The 9283-nt window shown below is 41.8% G+C and overlaps 1 non-coding gene across 1 annotated transcript; it reads right to left on the bottom strand.

Annotated features, from left to right (window-relative positions):
* Nucleotides 1–2008: 2008 nt before the first annotated feature.
* Nucleotides 2009–2115, bottom strand: LOC141680104 (small nucleolar RNA R71). Its single transcript, XR_012558265.1, has one exon. It is a non-coding gene; the product is annotated as a small nucleolar RNA R71 (small nucleolar RNA).
* Between the last annotated feature and the right edge of the window lie 7168 nt (nucleotides 2116–9283).

Raw genomic sequence — 9283 nt, 5'->3', positions numbered from 1 at the left:
GTGTATTTGATGCGTTTTTCTAGTGTTTATGCATTTCAGGGTATTAGTTGCATTTCGAAGGAGTAATCATCAAGAATAAGCCTTGGAATGTGTTCACCATTGCGAGAGGAAAGAAAGGGGCAGATTACAGCGAAGAAATGGAGCAAACTCAGGAATTTTCCAGTAGCGGGCGCTCAAAAGGCTGAGCGCCCGCTCAGCTATGCTGGGCGGCCGCGCAGGGTCGGGAATTTTGATAAAATATTTTAGACTTCTACTTCTATTTGGCTTCCAACTTCTATGTAATCTGAGTTTTATGGGACTATTATATAAGTAGATTTGGAGACGTTTTTACAAGGTTGGATCGTGGTATTAAGCAAGGAGCGAAGGAGATAAGGAAGAAGACCGTTTTAGCACACAGCAATGAAGAGGAAGCATATTTTCTTGTGATTCTTATTTCTTTGTAACGTTGGATGCTAGTTTTCTTACTTTGAACCTAATTACTCTTGTGACGTACTCTGATTTAATATAATTAGTTTAGTTATTATTCTCTTGTGTTTGTTTATCATGATTTCATATGAACCCATGATGACGATAAGTGCTATTATGGGCTAATCGTGATCATGGGGTCGTAACGGATTTATTATAGAATTCTTTAGTTAATTGTTTGATACCTTAGTGTGTGATGATTGTATGATATCTAGTATTGGTTGTGCGTATTCGTCTTATGTGCGTCGCGAACATATAAGATAGGGTGTTAATCTCTTGTGAAGCGATGGTGGATCTTGAGATTTAGAACTTGCCATGCTAGCATAGGTTCATGTATGATGTGCATGATTAGTGGGTAACTCTAACAGTTTTATTCACCCTGTGTAATCAAAAGGAATAACTTGTGCTTAAATCGTTATGTTGTCAATTTCTATAGACATATAGGAACTCAACATAATTGATGCATATTCAACTTCTATCTTAATTGTGGATGCTTGGTAGAATGGTATTAGTACAATGAAAGTTGGCTTTTATCAGTTTCGTGGTATTCGATTAATATCATCACTATTGCATGCTAAGGGTAATAACAATAACTATTGAAGGAAGTAGTAATGAAGTTGTGATCTCATGAGTGTTTTAACATTGTTAATTGAAGTGTTATTTAAGTGATTAATTAAGTAATTAATTGTAGTTAATATTTAGTCAACAATTCTAAATGTTAGTATCTTAACATTGAGAAGTAATCATACGTTGGTGCGTGAGTTTAATTAAACAATAATTAGTCTGAGTCTCTGTGGGAACGAACTAGAAAGTATTCTATATTACTTGCAAATGCATATACTTGCGTGTATTATTAGCGCGTGTTTCCGCCCTAACAAGTTTTTGGCGCCGCTGCCGGGGACTCGGCGTATTTGTTTAGTTTATGTACTTACCATCATTGGTCGTTAGGACTCAGTGATTAGGACGTAGTTGTTACTTATTGTTTCTGGTTGTGTTTCAGGTACTTTAGCGAGTGTTTATGCAAACTCGTTCTCGTACTCGCAAGAGGACTTTAGATATAGCCGAGGAGACAGACGAAGTTCTTGATATTCCGGAGAAGTTAGATTTTGAAGATTCGGATTCAGGAACTGAGCAGAAAAAACCAGTAATCATGGGTGATCGTATTGTTCAGGCTGATCCAGCTCTTATGGACTTTTCTCGGCCTAAAATTGATGACATTCAGTCAAGCATTCTTCATCCGGCTATTCAAGCTAACACCTTTGAAATCAAGCCGGGCACTATTCAGATGGTGCAGAATTCTGTTTCTTTTGGAGGAGCTGCGACTGAAGACCCCAACATGCACATAAGGAATTTTGTCGAGATCTACAGCACTTTCAAGTATAATGGCGTGACTGATGAGGCTATCAAGCTGAGGCTTTTCCCATTCTCATTGAGGGACAAAGCTAAGGACTGGTTACATTCTGAACCAGCTGGGTCCATCACTACTTGGCAAGATCTTGCGCAAAAGTTTCTGGTAAAGTTTTATCCGATGGCAAAGACTGCTGCTATGAGGAGTGCTCTTACTCAGTTTGCGCAGCAACCTACAGAATCTATATGCGAAGCTTGGGAACGCTACAAGGAAATGTTGAGAAAGTGTCCACATCATGGAATGCCCGATTGGATGGTGATCACTGGTTTCTATAATGGTTTGGGGGCCCAATCTCGGCCCATGCTCGATGCAGCAGCTGGAGGCGCCTTATGGGCCAAAAGCTATACTGAGGCTTATAATCTTATCGAGACTATGGCTGCAAATGAGCATCAAAACCCAACTCAGAGGATGATTCCTGGGAAGGTAGCAGGTATTCTGGAAGTCGATGCAGCCACCGCTATTGCAGCACAGCTTCAAGCGCTGTCGATGAAGGTTGATTCTCTAGCTACATATGGAGTTAATCAAATAGCTATGGTCTGTGAGCTTTGTGCAGGTTCTCATGCTACTGATTAGTGTTCTCTTGTCAATGAATCTGTTCAGTATATGAATAATTATCAGCAACAACAACAGCCTGTGCCAGCTACTTATCATCCTAACAACAGAAATCATCCAAATTTCAGCTGGGGTAATAATCAGAATGCTATTCAGCCACCATATCAGCAAGGTGTGAGTAAACAGTTTAATCCACCTGGATTCCAGCAACCACAGCAGTATGCTCAAAGGCAATCATATCCTCAACAGGGAAGTGCAGCTGCACCTACTAGTGCTGATTTTGAGGACTTAAGCTGTTATGCAAGAGTCAGGCGGTTTCTATCAAGACCTTGGAAAATCAAATCGGTCAAATAGCCAATGCAGTGCTCAATCATCAACCTGACACACTTTCCAGTGACACGGAAGTACCAGGCAGGAAGAAAGCTAAAGAGCAAGTCAAGGCTATTACCTTAAGGTTTGGGAAAGTTGCTGACGCTGAAAAGGCAAAAGAAGGAGAAGCTGAAGTTAGAGATGAAGAAGCTAAGCAAAAGGAGAAAGCGGCGGAACCAAGGAAGACTACTGTTGAACACACTCTGCCTGAGGGTAATACAGGGGAGAAACAGCTCTATCCTCCACCACCTTTCCCTAAGAGATTGCAGCAACAAAAGCTGGATAAACAGTTCGGTAAGTTTCTGGAGGTGTTCAAGAAACTTCACATCAATATACCTTTCGCTGAAGCTCTGGAGCAAATGCCTAGTTATGCGAAGTTTATGAAGAGTATTCTTTCAAGGAAGGTGAAACTGGATGACCTTGAGACCGTTGCTCTAACGGAAGAATGTAGCGCTGTTCTGCAACAAAAGTTACCTCCAAAGCTTAAAGATCCAGGTAGTTTCACCATTCCTTGCACCATTGGCAAGTTATCATTTAACAAGTGCCTTTGTGATTTGGGAGCAAGCATCAATCTGATGCCGTTGTCGATCTTTAAAAAGTTGGATTTGCCTGATCCAAAACCCACATACATGTCTCTACAATTGGCTGATCGTTCTATTACTTACCCAAGGGGCATAGCGGAGGATGTGCTAGTCAAGGTGGATAAGCTCTTCTTTCCTGCAGATTTTGTTATTCTGGATTTCGAGGAAGATAAGAAGATTCCCATAATCTTGGGAAGACCTTTCTTGGCTACTGGCCATACCTTGATAGATGTGCAGAAAGGTGAACTTACTATGCGGGTACAAGATCAGGATGTGACCTTTAACGTGTTCAAGGCAATGAAATTCCCTACAGAAGATGAGGAGTGCTTAAAAGTGGATGTGATTGATTCTGCGGTTACTTCAGAACTCGATCACATGCTAATGTCTGATGCATTGGAAAAGGCCTTAGTGGGGGATTTTGACAGTGATGATGAAGATGGCAAAGAGCAATTACAATATCTGAATGCTTCTCCCTAGAAGCGAAAGCTGGACATGCCATTTAAATCTCTTGGTACTTCTAACCTCAAGAATGCTGAAGGAAAGCTCAAACCATCAATAGAGGAAGCACCTACCTTGGAGCTCAAGCCATTACCTGAACACTTGAGGTATGTTTTTTTAGGTGATGCATCTACTTTACCTGTTATTATTGTATCTGACCTTTCAGGTAGTGAGGAAGACAAGCTCTTAAGGATTTTGAAAAAATTCAAATCAGCTATTGGATGGACCATAGCAGATATCAAAGGGATCAGCCCTTCATATTGTATGCATAAAATTCTGCTAGAGGAAGGTAGTAAGCCAACTGTTGAGCAGCAGTGCAGACTTAATCCTATCATGAAGGAGGTGGTGAAGAAAGAAATTCTGAAATGGCTAGATGCAGGCATCATTTATCCTATTTCTGACAGTTCTTGGGTGAGCCCCGTACAATGTGTGCCTAAGAAAGGAGGTATTACTATGGTAGCAAATGAGAAGAACGAGCTCATCCCCACTCGAACAGTTACGGGATGGAGAGTATGCATGGATTATCAAAAGTTGAACAAAGCCACGAGGAAGGATCACTTCCCTCTTCCATTCATTGATCAGATGCTTGACAGGTTGGCTGGTCATGAGTATTATTGTCTTATGGATGGCTATTCAGGGTATAATCAGATTTGTATTGCACCAGAGGATCAGGAAAAGACTACCTTCACGTGTCCATTTGGCACGTTTGCTTTTCACAGAGTTTCGTTTGGGTTATGTGGCGCACCGGCCACTTTTCAGAGATGTATGATGGCGATATTCTCTGACATGATTGGAAATAATGTTGAGGTGTTCATGGACGACTTCTCCGTCTTTGGACATTCGTATGATGAATGTTTGAATAATCTTCGTGTCGTACTCAAAAGGTGCGTGGAAACTAATTTGGTGCTCAATTGGGAGAAATGTCATTTTATGGTGCGTGAAGGCATTATTCTCGGGCATAAGGTCTCTAGCAAGGGTCTGGAAATGGACAAGGCCAAGGTGGGAGTCATTGAAAATCTTCCACCACCTATTTCTGTGAAAGGAATCCGTAGTTTTCTTGGTCATGCGGGTTTTTATCGGTGGTTCATCAAGGACTTTTCAAAGATATCTAGGCCATTGTGCAACTTGCTTGAGAAAGATGTGCCTTTCAAATTTGATGATGAATGTTTAATTGCATTCGAGACTCTCAAAAAGAGTTTGATCACTGCACCAGTTATTACAGCACCAGATTGGACAGAGCCGTTTGAGATGATGTGTGATGCGAGTGATTATGCGGTAGGTGCAGTTCTTGGGCAGCGCAAGAATAATCTCTTTCATGTGGTCTACTATGCGAGTAAGACCTTAAATGGGGCCCAAATGAACTACACCACTACTGAGAAGGAGCTCTTGGCTATAGTCTTTGGTTTCGAGAAATTTCGATCTTATCTACTTGGGACAAAAGTGACAGTATTCACTGATCATGCGGCCATTCGCTATTTGGTTTCCAAGAAAGATTCGAAGTCGAGACTCATTCGTTAGGTGCTCTTACTTCAGGAATTTGAGTTAGAGATCAAGGATCGAAAAGGTACTGAGAATCAAGTAGCTGACCATCTCTCTAGGTTGGAGAATCCCGAGTCTACTTCACAAGATAAGACATTGATCAACGAATCTTTTCCGGATGAGCAGTTGTTCGCAGTTCAGGAGGAAGAGCCATGGTTTGCAGATATTGTAAACTATCTTGTCAGCAATATAATGCCTCCTAATTTGACCTCAGCTCAAAAGAAGAAGTTTTTGCATAAGGTGAAGTGGTATATGTGGGATGAACCATATTTATTTAGACAGGGAGCTGACCAGATCATCAGGAGATGTATCCCGTTCTGTGAGACGGAGGGGATATTACGAGACTGCCACTCCATAGTTTATGGTGGACACTATGGTGGTGAGAAGACGGCAGCTCGTATTCTACAAGTAGGTTTTTTCTAGCCTACTTTATTTAAGGATGCTCATCAGTTTGTTTTAAGGTGTGTTCGTTGCCAAAGAGTGGGAAATTTGATGAGAAAGGATGAGATGCCGTTAAATGTGATGCTTGAAGTCGAGGTCTTTGATGTTTGGGGAATCGATTTCATGGGGCCTTTTGTCTTGTCCTGCAATAATCAGTACATCTTGTTGGCAGTCGATTATGTCTCAAAATGGGTAGACGTCAAAGCTCTACCGACAAATGATGCAAAGGCAGTGCTGAATTTTCTTCATAAGCAGATTTTCACAAGGTTTGGAACACCTCAGGTAATCATAAGTGATGGAGGGTCACATTTCTACAACCGTAAGTTCACTTCTATGATGCAGCGTTATAATGTGAATCATCGAGTTGCTACTGCTTATCATCCGCAAATAAATGGTCAAGCGGAAGTGTCTAACAGAGAGATCAAGCGCATTCTGAGAGAAGGTTGTTTGTCCGTCAAGGAAGGATTGGTCTTTAAAGCTCGATGAAGCTGTTTGGGCTTACAGAACAACATACAAAACTCCACTTGGTATGTCCCCGTTTCAGCTGGTGTATGGTAAGGGATGTCATTTACCTGCGGAGCTTGAGCATAAGGCCTATTGGGCGTTGAAAAAGTTGAACCTGGATTTAGATGCAGCTGGTAAGAAGAGAATGCTTCAGCTTAATGAACTTGATGAATTCCGACTTCAAGCGTACGAGAATAACAAAATGTACAAGGAAAAGGTGAAGAGGTGGCACGATAGGAAGCTACATCCTAAGTTATTCGTGTCGGGGCAACAAGTTCTCTTATTCAACTCTCGTCTCCGACTTTTTCCTGGAAAGTTGAAATCAAGGTGGTCTGGAACTTTTATTGTCAAAACTGTGTTTCCACATGGAGCGGTGGAAATTTTTGAGAATGATCCGGACCAAGCATTCAAGGTTAATGGTCAGTATTTGAAGCACTACTATGTGAAATGGCAAACCGAGAAGTGGTTAGTGCCATTTTATTGTCAACTTGAGGAAGGTACGCAACGTCAAGCTAATGAAGAAAAAGAAGCGCTGCGTGGGAGGCAACCTATGATTTGTGGTTACAGGAACCCTTAGAAGTTAATAACCTATCCAAAACAAAAAAAAATCAGAAAAACGAGACTGAAAAAAAAATTCCAGTGACCCCCTGAGCGTCCGCTCAGCTCTGCTGAGCGACCGCTCAGGGGTCGGCTGCCAGAATTTTTTTTAAGTCATAAAAAATCCAAAAAAGTCAGAAAATAAAAAAATAAATCACAGCCCATAAACCCACAAATTCTTTTCTTATTATCCCATGATTTTATCCCTCAACCCCACTCCTAATCTAATTTTAACCTAATCCACACCCTATATATACATAAACCTATCCTACATATCTCCCACAAAACTTCTACACTCAAACTCTCTCCCAAGCACAAAAACACAGTTCTTAAACACTTTTATTCAGATTCAATGGCACCCAAGAGAGCAAGAACTATTGATAGCAGCAGCACAGTCCCTACTGTTGATTCATCGAGGGGTACTGCTGCAAGGCCTCGGTTGAATGACAGAGCTGCGGAGGAGGAGTACACTAGGCTTTTGGGAAAGCCGATTCTGAAGGAGAGAGGGTTTTTACCATCGTGGAGGGATGGTGATTTTCTACCTATGATTGCAGAGAAGGGGTAGATAGCTTTTTGTGAGTCGCCCGAAGCAGTGCCGATGAGCGTAGTTTGCGAGTTCTATGCGAACGCGAAGGCCGAGAAGAATGGATTTTCTGTGGTCCGAGGGCTGACGGTTGATTATCACCCAGCGGCGATTCGCCGTTTGATTGGGCAGCGAGAGAGGAAGCCCGAGGAGGAGAACTGGAATGAGAAGACTGCTGAGGATTTTGACTTGGATTTGATTTGTGCTACTCTCTGTAGGCTGGGCACAGTTTGGACCTTCAGGACAGGAGGTCACAGTCGAGAGAGCACAGTTGTTGTGGGGAATTCTTAATGAGGAGTACTATGTGGACCTTGGTGAGTTTATCTATCAAGGGATTCTGAAGTTTTTGAGGGGAGCTAAGCACATGAACATCCCTTATGCATCCACGGTCACGAAGCTTTGCCGAGCAGTGGGAGTAAACTGGCCGTCTCATGAGCAGTTGCAGTTGCCGGCCGCTCTGATTGATTCTGCAGGAGTGGACCAGTGGTGAGCCCGAGGAGAATGGGCTGGGTTATCGTCTTCCAGGAGGGCGTCCAGCACGAGGTGCTACTATGGCTAGGCCTAGACGTGATGAGGCTGGTTCTTCGAGAGCTCAGGAGGGTGCTGGGATGGATGATGCCCAGTATAGGAGGCTTTCACGGCGGATGGATGCCATGTAAGAGACACAGAGCAGGTTTGCTCAGGAGCTCACCCTTGTGTTGGGGACTGCTTTTCGGGGCCTTGGAGCTGATATCCAGTGGCCAGTTTTTGGCGAGGACTCTGCATACCCGCCGCCTGATACTCCACCCACTGAGGGTGATGATGATGATGACTCTGAGTAGGTATACCATGTGTTCCTTTCTACTACCTTCACTGGAGACAGTGAAGATTTTAAGTTTGGGGGTGGTAGTTAAGGAATATTTTGTGTGTGTCATATAGCTGCATATACATGATAGTTAGTTCATATAGTTGCATAATTTTTGCCATATAGTTTTTTTTATATATATAGCTTTATTTGTTTGTCATTTGTTTGTCATATCATATAGCTCATGCATATGCCATGATTCCTTTTACGATGATTTATCGACTGATTTGTGATATTGATGCGAGTGTAGTGATAGCATTAAAGTGATATTGAGTCGTGTAGGTTGACATGCATGCTAGAAGCACTTGTATTTTCACTAAGTCTTAGAGAATGCTTAAGGGCTAGATTGTTGTTATAATCTGATTATTTTCAAGGTTAATCTATTTATTATGCTTAGAATTTGATAATAGGTTCTTAGTGATAAAGGCATGAAAAAGAAAAAAATGGAGTAAAAATGGAATTTGTTGCTAGTTGTGGCTAGGCGTCAATTGGCTAGTAGCCGGCTCGCATGTTATGCGAGTAGTCTAGGGTTGAGCAAGATGGAGCGAAACGCACTTGCTCATAAATTTTGAAAAAAAAGAAGAAAAAAAAAAGAAAAAAAAGAAAGAAAAAAAAAAGTATGTGTTTATGTATAATTGATCACGAGTGGGCTCTTTGGTATTCGAGTTATTAAGTTCTTAGGGGACTTTGTGCCTAGTGACCTAAGGCTTTTAGAGTCTGGGATCCGCTAACCTAACGCTCGCTACATGGATACCATTATATAAGTCTTTTGTGGACCTCACTCATTGCATGGTAAAATAAGCATTGTTGTTGTGAATAAAAAGCATGATTCCGTAATAAGCTCCAGAATTCTTGTAGTGTTATATGTCACTTTGTGCCTAGAATTTTTTATTCTTTATATA

The sequence above is a fragment of the Apium graveolens genome, chromosome 1 (genome assembly GCF_009905375.1).
Source record: "Apium graveolens cultivar Ventura chromosome 1, ASM990537v1, whole genome shotgun sequence".
Taxonomy (NCBI): Eukaryota; Viridiplantae; Streptophyta; class Magnoliopsida; order Apiales; family Apiaceae; genus Apium; species Apium graveolens.
The sequence above is the reverse complement of the archived record's forward strand: the minus strand, read 5'-3'. Positions and strand labels throughout refer to the sequence as shown.